Below are 17,571 nucleotides of genomic sequence, written 5' to 3' on the forward strand. Positions count from 1 at the left end.
TTTCCTCCATCAAGTCTCACCCAGCTGATTTATCTGTTAATGATTTTTTCTTCTCTCATTATTATCTCGGACTAAGCCTTGACTTATATCTTCTGGCTGCTTCATGTACTATAATATTTCTCCAGTAGGTTATACATCTTTGAATATTACTATGTTCTCTACCAAGGCTGTGTAAACCAGGAAACAGATACTTGAGTAGTTATTAATATAAAACTTTTCCAGTACATGATCTACCATAGTAATAAGATTTGTTAAAATACAGTAGCATGCAGCATAAGATAGTAAGTGGTAAAATGTTCAACAAGATGTTCACTGTCTTTTAACTGAAGTACAGTTGATTTACAATATTTGTGATGTACAGTGTAGTGATACAGTACATTTACAGACTACATGCCATTAAAAGTTTTTATAAGGTGATTGCTATAATTCCCTATTATACAGCATATCCTTGTTACTTTTTTACTTTATACATAGTAGTTTGTATCTCTTCCTTCCTTACCCCTAACTTGCTCCTCCCCCTTTCCCTCTCCCCTCTGGTAACCACTAGTTGTCTATATCTGTGTTCCTGTTTTGCATTTATATTCAGTTGTATTTTTTAGATTTCACATATAAGTAATATCATACAATATTTATCTTTGATTTTTTTCACTAAGCATAATATTCTCTAGGTCAATCCATATTGCTACAAGTGGTAAAATTTTGTCCTTTTTTCTTGGCTGAGTAATATTCCTGTGTGTGTGTGTGTGTGTGTGTGTATGCACACCACATCCTTATCCATTTGTCTGCTGATGGACACTTGGGTTGCTCCCATGTCTTGGCTATTGTAAATTGTGCAGATATGGACAATGGGGTGTGTGTATTTTTTTGAATTATGGTTTTCTCCAGATATATACTCAGAAGGACAATTAATGGATCATGTGATTGGCTCCATCCCTTCATTCTTTCTGCAGTTATTTCTCCACTGATCTCCAGTAGCATATTGGGCACCTACTGACCTGGGGAGTTCCTCTTTCAGTATCCTATTATTTTGCCTTCTCGTACTGTTCATGGGGTTCTCAGGCAAGAATACTGAAGTGGTTTGCCGTTCCCTTCTCCAGTGGGCCACACTCTGTCAGACCTCTCCCCCATGACCCGACTGTCTTGGGTGGCCCCACACGGCATGGCTTAGTTTCACTGAGTTAGAGAAGGCTGGGATCCTGTGATCAGATTGGCGAGTTCTCTGTGATTATGGTTTCAGTGTGTCTGCCCTCTGATGCCCTCTCTCAGCGCTTACCATCTTACTTGGCTTTCTCTTACCTTGGATGTGGGGTATCTCCTCACGGATGCACCTCCTGACCTTGGATGTGGGGTAGCTTCTCAGGGCCGCCACTCCTGACTTTGGATGTGGGGTATCTCTTCAAGGCCGCTGGCTCCTGACCTTGGATGTGGGGTAGCTACTCTCGGCTGCTCCTGCACTGTGCAGCCACTGCGGGAAAAAAAAATAAATAAATAAAATGGAAAAAAAGAATGCAAAAAAGCAAAATGGCTGTCTGAGGAAGCCTCACAAATAGCTATGAAAAGAAGTGAAAAGCAAAGGAGAAAAGGAAAGATATACACATTTGAATGTAGAAATCCAAAGAAGAGCAAGGAGAGATGAGAAAACCTTCCTCAGTGTTCAGTGCAAAGAAATAGAGGAAAACAATAGAATGGGAAAGACTAGAGATCTCTTCAAGAAAATCAGTGATACCAAGGGAACATTTCATGCAAAGATGGGCACAATAAAGGACAGAAATGGTATGAACCTAACAGAAGCAGAAGATATTAAGAAGAGGTTGCAAGAATACAGAGAACTATACAAAAAAGATCTTCACAACCCAGATAATCACGATGGTGTAATCACTCACCTAGAGCCAGACATCCTGGAATGTGAAGTCAAGTGAGCCTTAGAAAGCATCGCTATGAACAAAGCTAGTGGAGGTGATGAAATTCCAGTTGAGCTATTTCAAATCCTGAAAGATGACGCTGTGAAAGTGCTGCACTCAATATGCCAGCAAATTTGGAAAACTCAGCAGTGGCCACAGGACTGGAAAAGCTCAGTTTTCATTCCAAACCCAAAGAAAGTCAATGCCAAAGAACGCTCAACTACTGCACAATTGCACTCATCTCACACATTAGTAAAGTAATGCTCAAAATTCTCCAAGCCAGGTTTCAGCAATGTGTGAACCGTGAACTTCCAGATGTTCAAGCTGGTTTTAGAAAAGGCAGAGAAACCAGAGATCAAATTGCCAACATCTGCTAGATCATCAAGAAAGCAAGAGAGTTCCAGAAAAACATCTATTTCTGCTTTATTGACTATGCCAAAGCCTTTGACTGTGTGGATCACAATAAACTGGAAAATTCTGAAAGAGATGGGAATACCAGACCACCTGACCTGCCTCTTGAGAAACCTGTATGCAGGTCAGGAAGCAACAGTTAGAACTGGACATGGGACAACAGACTGGTTCCAAACAGGAAAAGGAGTACATCAAGGCTGTATATTGTCACCCTGCTTATTTAACTTATATGCAGAGTACATCATGAGAAATGCTGAGCTGGAAGAAGCACAAACTTCCCAAGATTGCTGGGAGAAATATCAATAACCTCGGATATGCAGATGACACCACCCTTATGGCAGAAAGAGAAGAACTAAAGAGCCTCTTGATGAAAGTGAAGGAGGGGAGTGAAAAAGTTGACTTAAAGCTCAACATTCAGAAAACTAAGATCATGGCATCCGGTCCCATCACTTCATGGGAAATTGATGGGGAAACAGTGGCTGACTTTATTTTTTTGGGGATCCAAAATCACTGCAGACGGTGACTGCAGCAATGATATTAAAAGATGCTTACTTCTTGGAAGGAAAGTTATGACTAACCTAGATAGCATATTAAAAAACAGAGACATTAGTTTGTCAACAAAGGTCCATCTAGTCAAGGCTATGGTTTTTCCAGTGGTCATGTATGGATATGAGAATTGGACTATAAAGAAAGATGAGGGCTGAGGAATTGATGCTTTAGAACTGTGGTGTTGGAGAAGACGATTGAGAGTCTCTTGAATTGCAGGAAGATCCAACCAGTCCATCCTAAAGGAGATCAGTCCTGGGTATTCACAGGAAGGACTGATATTGAAGCTGAAACTCCAGTACTTTGGCCACCTGATGCGAAGAGATGACTCATTGGAAAAGACCCTGATGCTGGGAAAAATAGAGGGCAGGAGGAAAAGGGGATGACAGAGGATGAGATGGTTGGATGGCATCACTGACTCAATGGACATGAATTTGGGTGGACTCTGAGGTTGGTGATGGGCAGGGAGGCCTGGCGTGCTACGGTTCATGCGGTCACAGAGAGTCAGACACGACTGAATGGAACTGATTATTGTTCTGTTTTTAGTTCTTTAAGGAATGTCCATTTCATTTTCTGTAGTGGATGCACCAATTTACATTTCCACCAACATCATACAAGTGTTCCCTTTTTCACACCTCCTCCAGTTTTTGTTATCTGTAGGGTTTTTGATAGCCATCTGACAAGTGTGAGGTGATAGTTACGCTGGTTTTCCTTTGCAGTTTTTGATTAGTGATGTTGAACATCGCTTCATGTGCCTTTGGCCATCTGTTTGTGGTCTTTGGAAAAATGTCTATTCAGCTCTTCTGCTCATTCTTTAACTGGGCTGTTTGCCTTTTGATACTCAGTTGTATGCACTTTTTATACATTTTGGATATAAGCCTCTTATTGTTTTATTCTTTGCAAATAATTTTCTCCCATTCAGTAGGTTGTCTTTTCATTTTGTGGATGGTTTCCTTTGCTGTGCAAAGGTGTGAACTTCAGTTAGGTTCCTTTATTGTTGCTTCAGGAGGCAGATCCAAGAAAATGTTCTTACAGTTTATATCAGTGAGTTTTCTGCCTATGTTCAGTTCTAGGAACTTTATGGTTTCTGGTCTTACACTTAGGTCTTTAATCCATTTGGAGTTTATTTTATATATGGTGTGAGGAAATGTTCTTATCTTATAGTTTTACATATAGCTGTTCTTGTCCCAGTGCGACTTATTGAAGAGATGGTGTTTAAAAATTGTCTTTCCAAAACTGAAACAAAAGAGTGAAGAATATACAAAGCAGAAAAGACAATTATATTATTTTTATAGATTTATATGCCTGACATTATCTACATCTTATTCTTAAATTTCTTCCAAGTAAAAAGTAGCAAGATAGATAGTATCCTGAATTTAACCTTCCAAATTGTTAAGTTCAAACATCCCATGTCCAAAATCTCATAAGCTAATTGTTTTTTTAACAATGTTTGTTAATTATGTTGATCTAATATGAAAACATTACACTTAGCTTTTGTGACTTAATTTTTTGTTTTATATACAATTTTGAGAACCTGGTAATTTGTGGACCTGCCTAATATTTCCCCTTTAGAAATGTAATGTACATAAACACAAACAACATTTTCATACCATTTGCTTTCATATTATATTAGAAATAGATTTTCTTTGCAAATAATATGAGGCCAATTTAAAAAAAATATTGGCAAACCCCAGGTTTGAAAGAAAAATAATGGCTTACTTTTAAAAAGAAGGCATAAATATAATTTGGGCAAGTAAAACCCAAGAGAAAAGTTGATTCTGCTTAAAAGTATATCCAAAAGTTGCTGTTATTGGCTTGAGTCAGTACTTGATATTTTGGGTGTGACTTTGACTTGGCATATCCTCTCTAATATGCATTTGAGCTTCTTAACTTTTATTTCTGATGTTAGTAAAAGTTGATTATCTGATTCAGAGAGTTTCCTAGAAGCACATCAAATCAGAATTCTTATATAAACTGTTGCCACGCAAGGCTTAGCTTGTATCAAGGAATTCTTGAGTTTCTTCCAAGGCATTCATGTTAGACTATTTTATTTAAAATGGATGAGTTCAAATTATGTGTGTGCATGTGTGTGTGTGTGTGTGTGTATGTTTGATATATACATATATATGAAATATAGCACTAATAAGGTTAACTTTAGTAAGAAAATATTTAAATATATACTTTAAAATGGTAGGAGAATTAAAGTTTAAAAGGGTTCTTCAGTATTTTCTGGTATTTTTGGATTTCTTCCTATTAAGAAATTGACAGGTCTTTTTGATTCCTGTTTTAAACCTAGTGAAACATTTCTTTCAATCTTGGATAGGTCAAACTGTTGTCTCTATTGACTCCACTAATATTAATATTAACATCTTAATACTAAGATATTAATCACCTCTTTAACTCATCATCTCCTGAGTTTTTCGTGTCTCTCAGTCTTCCTTTGGTAGCTCTAAAGATCAAGGGGATAGTGGTAAAAGTCAAGTGTTCATGAAGTGTCCACAAGACAAACTAATGCAGCAAACCCATTAGGAGAATGGACTCTTCAGAGATTTGTCTTGGAGTGGTGGCAAGTGATGCTACAGATCAATTTGTCTCCACCTGGGTTATTTATTCTTACAATTTTATCTGGAATCCCAATAGGTCTGAAAAGTCATTAAAATATTTCTTGTTGTCAACTCATATACATACTCTTATACATTTTTTTCTGCTTCTAAGACATCAAAATTGAGACTTGCAGAAGTGGTATTATATAATTTGAACTCTAGCTTCCTTTTTTCTTTTGGCCCCTCTCATCTCTCTGATCACATGGATCATAAATGTTGTAGAACCTTGTTCTCTTTAACCCACTTCTCCAGAATAAGTTATTGATCAAACATTTTCTAAGTTCACTAACTTGGCACAAATCATTTCTGATAGCATTGTAAGTTTGTGTGTGTGTGTGTGTGCATATGCACATACATAATACATATACACACAAACACATAATTTTGCCTAGAGTATATTTAATAAAATTCCACTGTACCCCCAAAATGCTTCCCTCATGTGTTCCATATATTTACTTAAATTTCCATTGTTTGTATGTAAAAGTTCACCTTTAACACCTCACATCCATGTCTTACAAGTGGTTCCCATCAGTGTCCTTATAAATCCCTCTTTTATTTCTAGCCAAAGATTTCTGAAGCATCAACAAAGATGACAACTGAACCTGGTTTTGAAAGATTTACCTCATTTTCTATGGCAAATTTAGCTGCCATTTATAGCCAATCCAAGAATATGCTTTTCTCTGACACATTATTATGAGAGCTAACTTCTATATTCCTTCAAAATTGTTAAGTTCTGTGTCATGGCAGTATGTGGGTCCAGGCCACTTGCTTCTATAGGATCAGTCATATCCTGAGCTCTTAGGTCAAACTGGCATTCAGTGGGACAGTGATACCTAAATCATCTCTCAATGACCTTTGGGGTGCCCTGAGACTTTTTGAGGGAGTTTTCAATGTCAAAACAATATTCAAAATAGTACTAAGATTTCATTTACCTCTTTATCTCTGACTTCCTCATAAGTGAAGAATAGATTTTAGAGGCTATCTAATTTGGTATTGCAACTGAATGAAGCAGGTTTGAAAATTCAACAATGCCACTCTTCACTCTAAATGTTGATTTGGAAGTATGGATTTTTTTTTTTTGGTAAAACATGTAATTTACATTAAAATGTAACGGCTTTGTTGATGTTGATTCAAAATATTTATTTCATTTAAAACTTTTCAATTTTGATATATATTAATGACAGCCATAGCTTGCATAAACCAAAGCTCTTTTGGATCCTGAACACCTTGTAAGAGGGTAAAAGGGTTCTGAAGACAATCGTTTCAAGAAACACTGTTGTAGAGGCTGCCTGCTTCCTTCCTGAATATTTAATCTTAGCTGATCTTCTGTATGTAATTGGAGAACAAATTATAAAGCCAGCTCTATTCAGTCCAAATCCAGGTGTTTGTTCAGATCCTGTATCTAGATGGGTTTCTTGGTCGTTTGATCTATGTTCTTGTTTTCCTAGACTTTTGACCCTGGCTGAATCTCCTGTGGTTGGAAGACTTGTTTGTATGCCCTTCTGTGGCTTATTGATCCCCATTTTCTAGTTCACTCTCTTGACTCCAGTGTTACCGAGGTTTCAGGAGGAAGATACCACTTGTACCAAAACAAGCTGCGGCTACTAAGTCGCTTCAGTCGTGTCCGACTCTGTGCGACCCCATAGACGGTAGCCCACTAGGCTCCTCTGTCCCTGGGATTCTCCAGGCAAGAACACTGGAGTGGGTTGCCGTTTCCTTCTCCAATGCATGAAAGTGAAAGTGAAGCCTCTCAGTCGTGTCTGACTCCTAGCGACCCCATGGACTGCAGCCCACCAGGCTCCTTTGTTCATGGGATTTTCCAGGCAAGAGGACCGGAGTGGGGTGCCGTTGCCTTCTCCCAAAAACAAGCTAGAGGAACTCTTTCCTGGATTCCACTAAGAGTATATGCCTGCATTTATACATTAGGAAAGTTAAGAGTAATTGACACGGTGAATTGCATATCTATTTATGAATCTACTGGTTGATAGTTCCGTCCCAACAGTATCTGTGATGTGTTTGTTCTCTCTTTTTCTCAAAGTTCTAACATTCTTTTATGAATAAAATTTTTCCTCTCCGCCTCCTTTAGCTCATTCATCTGTTGCCCACACCCTCCGGTCACCAGTCTCCAGGTAGTCTGCTGATTGGTGCCCTGCCCCTGATGTCTAGTCCTTGGAATCGTACTCACCCTATAATTAGAAGTTCCTGATGTTCCCTAGTTTATCCCTCTCTTACTCCAGCCTAAAACTAAGATCATGGCATCCCGTCCCATCACTTATGGCAAACAGATGGGGGAAACAATGGAAACAGTGACAGACTTTATTTTCTTGGGCTCCAAAATCACTGCAGATGGTGACTGCAGCCATGAAATTAAAAGACACTTACTCCTTGGAAGAAAAGCTATGACCAGCCTAGACAGCATTTTAAAAAGCAGAGACATTACTTTGCCAACAAAGGTCCATCTAGTCAAGGCTACGGTTTTTCCAGTAGTCACGTATGGATGTAAGAGTTGAACTATAAAGAAGGCTGGGTGTCAAAGGATTGACGCTTTTAACTTGTGGTGTTGGAGAAGACTCTTGAGAGTTCCTTGGAGTATAAGGACATCAAACCAGTCAATCCTAAGGGAAGTCAATCCTGAATATTCATTGGAAGGACTGATGCTGAAGCTTGAATACTTTGGCCATCTGATGTGGAGAGCCGACTCCTTAGAAAAGACCCTGATGCTGGGAAAGATTGAAGGCAGGAGGAGAAGGGGACAACAGAGGACGAGATGGTTGGATGGTATCACAGACTCTGTGGGAATGAGTTTGAGTGAGCTTTGGGGAATGGTGAAGGAGAGGGAAGCCTGGTGTCCTGCAGTCCATGGGGTCACACAGGGTTGGACCTGACTGAGTGAGTGAACAATAACGACTGAAATACCTAACTGACTAGTCCGGGTTTTCTTTGTTACAACTGGAAAAGTGAAAAAAAATTAAGTATAACATACATATACTTACACTCAAATTATAGTCATGTAGGATGATGAATTTTCATAAAGTGAACATACTTAAGAAAACATGGGAGATTAGGATTACATATACATACTATTATATATAAAATGATTTTTAGTTGCTAAATTGTGTCTGACTCTCTTGCGACCCCATGGACTGTAGCCTGCCAGGCTCTTCTGTCCATGGGATTTTCCAGGCAAGAATTCTAGAGTGGGTTGCCTATTTCTACTCCAGGGGATCGTCCAGACCCAGGGATTGAACATGCATTTTCTCCTGCTTGGCAGGTGGGTTCTTTACCAGTGAACCACTTGAGAAGCCATATATAGAAACATATAAAATGGATAACTAAAAAGAACCTTCTGTATAGCACCGGAAACTCTGCTCAATACTCTGAAATGGCCTATATGGGAAAATAATTTTAAAAAGAGTGGATATATGTATGTATATAACTGAATCACTTTGCTATACAGCCTAAACTAACACGGCATTGTACATCAACTATACTACCATAAACATTAAGCAAAACAAATTTCGGCTCAAAAAATAACACTGCCAGCATTCCAGAATTCCACTGTCTACTTCCCATCACTGTTGCAAAAATAAAACCCATTTTCCTGTCTTGTAACAGTATATACGATTTTACCTGTGTTGGAAATATATATGCATATACACACATACATATGGTCAAACAGTAGAAACTCTTTTCTATACAGTTTCTTTAACATTTACTGTTTGTGAATATCTGTATTTTTGTGCACAGTTAAATTGTTCATTCTGTTTGCTGCATGGAATTTCATTGTGAGAAAATACTGCAGTGTACTTCACCACTTCTCTATTTTTCAGTGTATTTGTAGTTTCTGAATAGTACTACCATGAATGTTTTGGTATTTCTTCCTCATGAACAAATGCATACATTTCTATCAGTTATATGCTTAGGAATAGAATTGGGAGATTATTGGATAAGCTTCTGTTCAGCTACAGTAAACTTATCAATAGCACTTCAAACTGGTTTCCCAAATTTGCACTCCCAGCCATAGTATTAGAGTTCTGACTATGCCATATCCTTGAAACACTTGCTATTTTTTAAGACTTTTTTGGTGTAATGGTAATATGTCGTGGTCTAGTTTGCATTTCTCAGAATAAATATGCTTTATATGTTTGTTAGCTATCTGGATCCCCTTTTCTTGTGCTTGTACAACTTTGTGGCCATTCTTTTTCTCCATTGGCTTGCATGTTATTTCCCCGCTGACTTACAGTGCTCTGTATATTTTAAACATACGCCCTTGGTCAGGTTTATGTGTTACACATATTTTATCTCACTCTGTGGGTTACCTTTTCATCCTTTCTGGGCTCATTTTTGAATAAATTAAAGTTCTTAATTTTTGTATTACCTAATCTGTCGTTTTCCTTTCCAATTAGCTCCTCTTTTAGAAATCGTTGTTTACTCAAGTGTCAGAAAGGTGTTTCTGTTTTCTTAAAATTTTATTGTTTTACTTTTCCCTTTATTTTCAGTAAACTTTAACATTTAATTTTATTTGTTCTACCTTAAAATTTTGTTTAGATTGCAGTCCATGTGAAATTGATTTTTGAAGATGGCATGGTATAGGGGTCAAGATAATTTTTTTCATAAGAAAATGTAAGCCAACAGCATTTATTTTATTGACATTTACATATTTAATGTGTATTTGTTGAATTAAATAATATTTATTGAATGAAATAAAAGGCAAGACTATGCTCTGGGTTCACATTTATTTTATATTTTTACTTGTATGTACTATTCTGTTCCTGTCACCAGGAGGTAGACTCCATGAAGGCAGGGATTTTTTGTTTTGTTCACTGCTGTATCCTCAGGGCCTAGAACAGTATCTGGCGTTCAATAAATATTAGTGAGTCAGTGAAATGGTGATTAGGATACTCTCCATCTAATTGCTTTTCTGTTGCCTTCAGTGCCTCTTTTCTGTGAACAACATTTCTTTTAAAGACCATTGTTTCCACTGTCCTATAGTATTTGCTTTGTTACAGGTGACTTGATTCTGACTTCAAGTATTGTTTTCTGTGCTCGCTTCGGCAGCACATATACTAAAATTGGAACGATACAGAGAAGATTAGCATGGCCCCTGCGCAAGGATGACACGCAAATTCGTGAAGCGTTCCATATTTTTACATTTCACCCCAAAACAATCAACCTTACCTTTTTCTCAAGTGCACACGGAACCTTCTCCAGAATAGATCACATCCTGGGCCATAAATCTGGTCTTGGAAAATTCAAAAAAATTGAAATCATTCCATCATCTTTTATGACCACAGTGCAGTAAGATTAGATGTCAATTACAGGAAAAAAATTGTTAAAAATTCAAACATATGGAGGCTAAATAACACACTTCTGAATAACCAACAAATCATAGAAGAAATCAAAAAAGAAATCAAAATATGTATAGAAATGAATGAAAATGAAAACACAACAACCCAAAACCTATGGGACACTGTAAAAGCAGTGCTAAGGGGAAGGTTTATAGCATTACAGGCTTACATCAAGAAACAAGAAAAAAGCCAAATAAATAACCTAACTCTACACCTAAAGCAATTAGAGAAGGAAGAAATGAAGAACCCCAGGGTTAGCAGAAGGAAAGAAATCTTAAAAATTAGGGCAGAAATAAATGCAAAAGAAACTAAAGAGACCATAGCAAAAATCAACAAAGCTAAAAGCTGGTTTTTTGAGAAAAAGTATTTTCTGTTTTATCGCCCAGTTGGCTTCTATTGTGCCAGTTCTATACTATTACACTAGTACAGCTTTTTAATAGATTGTCGATATATAGTATATGTTTTACAGCTTTGAACTTTATTTTTGCTTTATGTATTCTTGGCCCTTTATATTTCCTATTGATTGAGAACCACCTTTCACAATTTTCATTGAAATAAGTATAACATTTGGAATTTTGTTTGGTTTTGCTATAGATTAATTTGTGGACAATTGTTATATTTAAAACATTGAGCATATGAATCTATGTGTCACATTTATCGTAAGGAAGTTTTCTTTTTATTCCTAGTTTGCAAAAAGGTCTTATTATCTTTGAGTGATGAATTTTAATTCTATATTGATATAGACTGCCATTTCAAGACAGTTTTTAAAATACAGTCAATAGTTATCTATATTTACCTATACATTTACTCTTTCAAGTGTTCTTTATTCCTTTCTCTATTTTTATGTTTCCAGCAGAGGTAGTTTCTATCTAAAGAACTCCCATTTAGTATTTTTAATGCAGTCCGTCCTGCAACAGATTGTCTCAAATTCTCTGAAAATATCTTTATTCAACCCTTATTTTTGAAGGATGTTGATTATATGTATAGAGTTACAAGTTTGGTTACTTTTTGCTTTTCAAAGATAGATTCCATTGCCATATGTTCTTTTAACAAATGGCAGTCTTAATTTTTCACCTCTATGTCCCTGAACCTTATTAGAGTTTGGCAGGACAACAGAGAATTGGTTGGTATTAATATTCCTTTTCTCTTCATTAAACTTTTTATAAATTTGTTCATTTTGATTGGAGGCTGATTACCTTACAATATTGTAGTGGTTTTGCCATACATTGCCATGAATCAGCCATGGATTTACATGTGTCCCCATCCTGATCCCCCCTCCCACCTCCCTCCCCATCCCATCCCTCTGGGTCATCCCAGTGCACCATCCCTGAGCACCCTGTCTCAGGCATCCAACCTGGACTGGCGATCTGTTTCACATATGCTAATATACATGCTTCAATGCCATTCTCCCAAATCATCCCCCCCTCACCTCTCCCACAGAGTCTAAAAGACTGTTCTGTGTCGCTTTTGCTGTCTTGCATATAGGGTTATCATTACTATATTTCTAGGTTACTATCTAACTTAGTACTGTTACTAAGTTACTATCTTTCTAAGTTACTATTGTTAACTATTTTTCTTCATGTCTTTAACAAAAATTTAATTTCTTCCTTTCGTAACTTATGTATTCTTAAAAATTTTTACTATTGAAGGTGGCCAAGGAAATGTTGATATTTCTCATTATGTATTTCCAATAAAAGATGAAGCTAAGCTTTCTCATCTTTGATCTCATTGATTATTGACTTATCTATCACTCATACATATAAGGGTGATCTTATCCAGGGATGGCCACAATGAGTCCTCGGCCTCTGCAGGAGTCCCTCCCACCCACGGAAGCCAGGTCAATGATTACAATGGATCTTTTACTGTCCATTCCCAGGGTTTTATTTTTAAAGGCCACTGTGCCTTTAACAATGTTGTAAATAGTTTATGCCCCAACCAGAGACATGGTTATAAGATCTGATTCTGGCCCAGAGGTTCAGATGGCATTGGGGGTATTAATTAATGTATTTTAAACATTGGGGTTTTCTTTCTTTGAATTTGAGATTTTTAAAGTATATCTCCCCCGGGTGAGGTGACAAGGACCAGGCGATCGGGGCTGTGTTGCACATACCTTCTTGGCATTCGAGTAGCTCAGGTGTGGGTTTTAGGTGCAGATGCTAAATTTTGATACCATGTAAGCCTACTTGACTCCTTGGCCTTGGTCTTTTGTTTTGACTGGAGCAGAGTAGTGTGAAGTGTGCCTTTGAGATTTATAACAAGTTGCCTTTTCCAGACATCAGCTTCTACACCTCAGTAGCCTTTAAAATATGCTCTGTATCGTTTGAGAGGGCCTGTCTATGGAGGAACGGGAAGACGACCAGGAGACTTGAGTAATTTTGCACTGGAGGGATTTGGTCAAAGCCCTTCCTCTGGTGATTGCAGGGTCCCTGCTGACTGGAATGGCTGAGGCAGTGCCTTGATTAGCAATCGAGTGCCCCAGGTGCTTGCTAAAATGCTTCTGCTGGGTGTGGAGTGATGGCAGGGGGTCCATGGGGCCTCTCCCCCATGACTTCCCTTGCCTCCCTGGTTTTCCTGGCAGCTCGTCCTGGCATTTCCCCCGCCTTGGTATGACATTGTGAAGAGCAGGATGATACCTATTTTTAGACGGCTGTGTTTTTAAAACTAGATTAGCACACTTTTTTTCATTTCTTTTTTTTTTTAAACTAGAACCCTTCTTGACTAATAGCACCAGTTCAGATTCTTTGGGGCTTCCCTGGTGGCTCAGCAGTAGAAAACCCTCCTGCCAATGCAGGAGATGTGGGTTCAATCCCTGGGTTGGGAAGATTCCCTGGAGAAGGAAATGGCAACCCACTCCAGTATTTTTGCCTAGAGAATCCCATGGACAGAAGAGCCTGGTGGGCTACAGTCCACAGGGTCACAAAGAGTCGGACACGACTTAGTGACTAAACAACTATCCAAGGACACATTTATTTTCTCGTTCCCTCTTCCTGTCTTACTGTTAGCCAGTTGCCTTTTCTTCTTTGTCTACATAATGGTTCAGTTACACCTGGGATCCTGTAGTGTGCCCTCGGGGTCATCAATGAGATAAGATTGTATGTAATTATTTGCTTTAACAAACCAAGGGATAACCTTTTCCTCCATTCACCTCACCTACCTCCATGAAGGGCATGCAACATTGGGTTTTCTGCTAGGACTATAGCAAGAACTCTGCCCTCCAATTATGCACTTTTTAAATTTTGTGAATGAATTGAACTCTGTCTGTAACATGCTTTAGAATAGTCTTGCCTAACTCTTCTGATTTACATGTTTTAGAATTTTTAAATTTAGGATCAATATCTGGGTAGTGTCATAGGAGTAATGACAGATGAGGTAGGCAATTTTTTCTCTTCTCCACATCAGTACTATTGGGCAGCCACCAAGTCTGTTGTGGTGTCCATTAATGTTTTTTTACAAATTTAATTTCTTTTCCAGTATTTAACATTAGGCTGGGAAGTTCTCTTTTCTTTCCAAGTACTTGGTTTTTCTGAAAAACGTTTTTTTTAAAACCAGCCATAATCTCAGTGTGAAGTTATATATGAATCTGGCAATAAGGTCTGAATGCTCTCTTGTCCTCTCAGTAAGGGGGTAAAGAAATGCATACTGTTGAAGGGGTATAGCTGTATCTACCATATCATATCTTGAGTTAGTGGCACATTAGAGGAGGCTATATTTTGATTATCATGTAATTATCATGTAATTATCATGTAATTCTACTCAGCTGCTGTTCTTACCATTTTTAATGCTTCAGTGCTGCATTCCATACTATTGTGAGAGAAAGAAGGGATCATTTGTCCTATTTGTATTTACACTTGATTAGCTTTTACTGAACCTAACAGACTTCATTCAGGTTGTTAGTGAATTAAATGTCAGTTTAATGGGTCAGGATTCATAACTAAAGTTCTTGACTGAGTAACAGCAAAGTTGAGTGTGGTTTTCTCCAAGTCCTCAAGGAAAAAAAAAAGTGACTTAAAAACATGAACCAGATTTTGTTGAAAGTTCAGCCTCAAAGCTCTTGTCAGAGTCTCCTTGCTCAATGGTTTCACTATTTCTAAAGCAATTGTGAATAAGTATTTTTTTCCTACAATTTCTGTTGACTTGCCTTTTCCATATATTAGCTATTGATTGGTTTCCTGTTTCATGATATAAAATTTTTGTTACACTAGAACATGAAAGGTCAGCAGCCATTTGCTCATCAAAATTTCATTGGTTCTTCCTTTTTTATGCTTTTTTTTTTTTTTTTGGGAAATGTTGTTTATATTTTTTTATTCAGTCAAAGGTCTTTGTGTCAAGTAGTTGGAATTATACAGTATGTAGCCTTTTCATACTGGTTTCTTTCATTTAATCATATGCATTTAACTTTCCTTTGTGTATTTTTACAACTTGATTGCTCATTTCTTTTTTTGTATGGACTAATATTCAATTGTCTAGATGTACCAGTTTATTCACTTACTGAAGGCCATCTTTGTTGCTTCCAAGTTTTGACAATGATGCATTCATCATTGTTGCTATAAAATCAGTGTGGAACTTTTTCTGTAGATGTTTTCAACTCCTTTGGTTAAATGCTAAGGTGTACATATGATTATCTCAATAGATGCAGAGAAAGCCTTTGACAAAATTCAACACTCATTTATGATTAAAACTCTCCAGAAAGCAGGAATAGAAGGAACATACCTCAACATAATAAAAGCTATATATGACAAACCCACAGCAAGCATCACCCTCAATGGTGAAAAATTGAAAGCATTTCCCCTGAAATCAGGAACAAGACAAGGGTGCCCACTCTCACCACTACTATTCAACATAGTGTTGGAAGTTCTGGCCACAGCAATCAGAGCAGAAAAAGAAGTAAAAGGAATCCAGGTTGGAAAAGAAGAAGTGAAACTCTCGCTGTTTGCAGACGACATGATCCTCTACATAGAAAACCCTAAAGACTCTTCCAGAAAATTACTAGAGCTAATCAATGAATATAGTAAAGTTGCAGGATATAAAATTAACACACACACAGAAATCCCTTGCATTTCTATATACTAACAATGAAAAAACAGAAAGAGAAATTAAGGAAACAATACCATTCACCATTGCAACAAAAAGAATAAAATACTTAGGAGTATATCTACCTAAAGAAACAAAAGACCTATACATAGAAAACTATAAAACACTGATGAAAGAAATCAAAGAGGACACAAACAGATGGAGAAACATACCGTGTTCATGGATTGGAAGAATCAATATTGTCAAAATGGCTATTCTACCCAAAGCAATCTATAGATTCAATGCAATCCCTATCAAGCTACCAACGGTATTTTTCACAGAACTAGACCAAAGAATTTCACAATTTGTATGGAAATACAAAAAACCTCGAATAGCCAAAGTAATCTTGAGAAAGAGGAATGGAGCTGGAGGAATCAACCTGCCTGACTTCAGACTCTACTACAAAGCCACAGTCATCAAGACAGTATGGTACTGGCACAAAGACAGAAATATAGATCAATGGAACAGAATAGAAAGCCCAGAGATAAATCCACATACCTATGGACACCTTATCTTTGACAAAGGAGGCAAGGATATACAATGGAAGAAAGACAACCTCTTTAACAAGTGGTGCTGGGAAAACTGGTCAACCACTTGTAAAAGAATGAAACTAGAACACTTTCTAACACCATACACAAAAATAAACTCAAAATGGATTAAAGATCTAAATGTAAGACCAGAAACTATAAAACTCCTAGAGGAGAACATAGGCAAAACACTCTCTGACATAAATCACAGCAAGATCCTCTATGACCCACCTCCCAGAATATTGGAAATAAAAGCAAAAATAAACAAATGGGACCTAATGAAACTTAAAAGCTATTGCACTACAAAGGAAACTATAAGTAAGGCGAAAAGACAGCCCTCAGATTGGGAGAAAATAATAGCAAATGAAGAAAAAGACAAAGGATTAATCTCAAAAATATACAAGCAACGCCTGAAGCTCAATTCCAGAAAAATAAATGACCCAATCAAAAAATGGGCCAAAGCACTAAACAGACATTTCTCCAAAGAAGACATACAGATGGCTAACAAACACATGAAAAGATGCTCAACATCACTCATTATTAGAGAAATGCAAATCAAAACCCCAATGAGGTACCATTACACGCCAGTCAGGATGGCTGCTATCCAAAAGTCTACAAGCAATAAATGCTGGAGAGGGTGTGGAGAAAAGGGAACCCTCTTACACTGTTGGTGGGAATGCAAACTAGTACAGCCACTATGGAAAACAGTGTGGAAATTTCTTAAAAGCTGGAAATAGAACTGCCATATAACCCAGCAATCCCACTTCTGGGCATACACACCGAGGAAACCAGATCTGAAAGAGACATGTGCACCCCAATGTTCATCGCAGCACTGTTTATAATAGCCAGGACATGGAAGCAACCTAGATGCCCATCAGCAGATGAATGGATAAGGAAGCTGTGGTACATATACACCATGGAATATTACTCAGCCATTAAAAAGAATTCATTTGAATCAGTCCTAATGAGATGGATGAAACTGGAGCCCATTATACAGAGTGAAGTAAGCCAGAAAGAACATTACAGCATACTAACACATATATATGGAATTTAGAAAGATGGTAACGATAACCCTATATGCAAAACAGAAAAAGAGACACAGAAGTACAGAACAGACTTTTGAACTCTGTGGGAGAAGGTGAGGGTGGGATGTTTCGAAAGAACA

General features: G+C 37.6%; 1 non-coding gene across 1 annotated transcript; it reads left to right on the top strand.

Moving 5' to 3' along the window:
• The first annotated feature begins 10,503 nt into the window (after positions 1-10,503).
• LOC133050237 (U6 spliceosomal RNA) lies at positions 10,504-10,610 on the top strand. Its single transcript, XR_009691554.1, has one exon. It is a non-coding gene; the product is annotated as a U6 spliceosomal RNA (small nuclear RNA).
• Positions 10,611-17,571: the final 6,961 nt, after the last annotated feature.

The sequence above is a fragment of the Dama dama genome, chromosome 31 (assembly GCF_033118175.1).
Source record: "Dama dama isolate Ldn47 chromosome 31, ASM3311817v1, whole genome shotgun sequence".
NCBI lineage: Eukaryota > Metazoa > Chordata > Mammalia > Artiodactyla > Cervidae > Dama > Dama dama.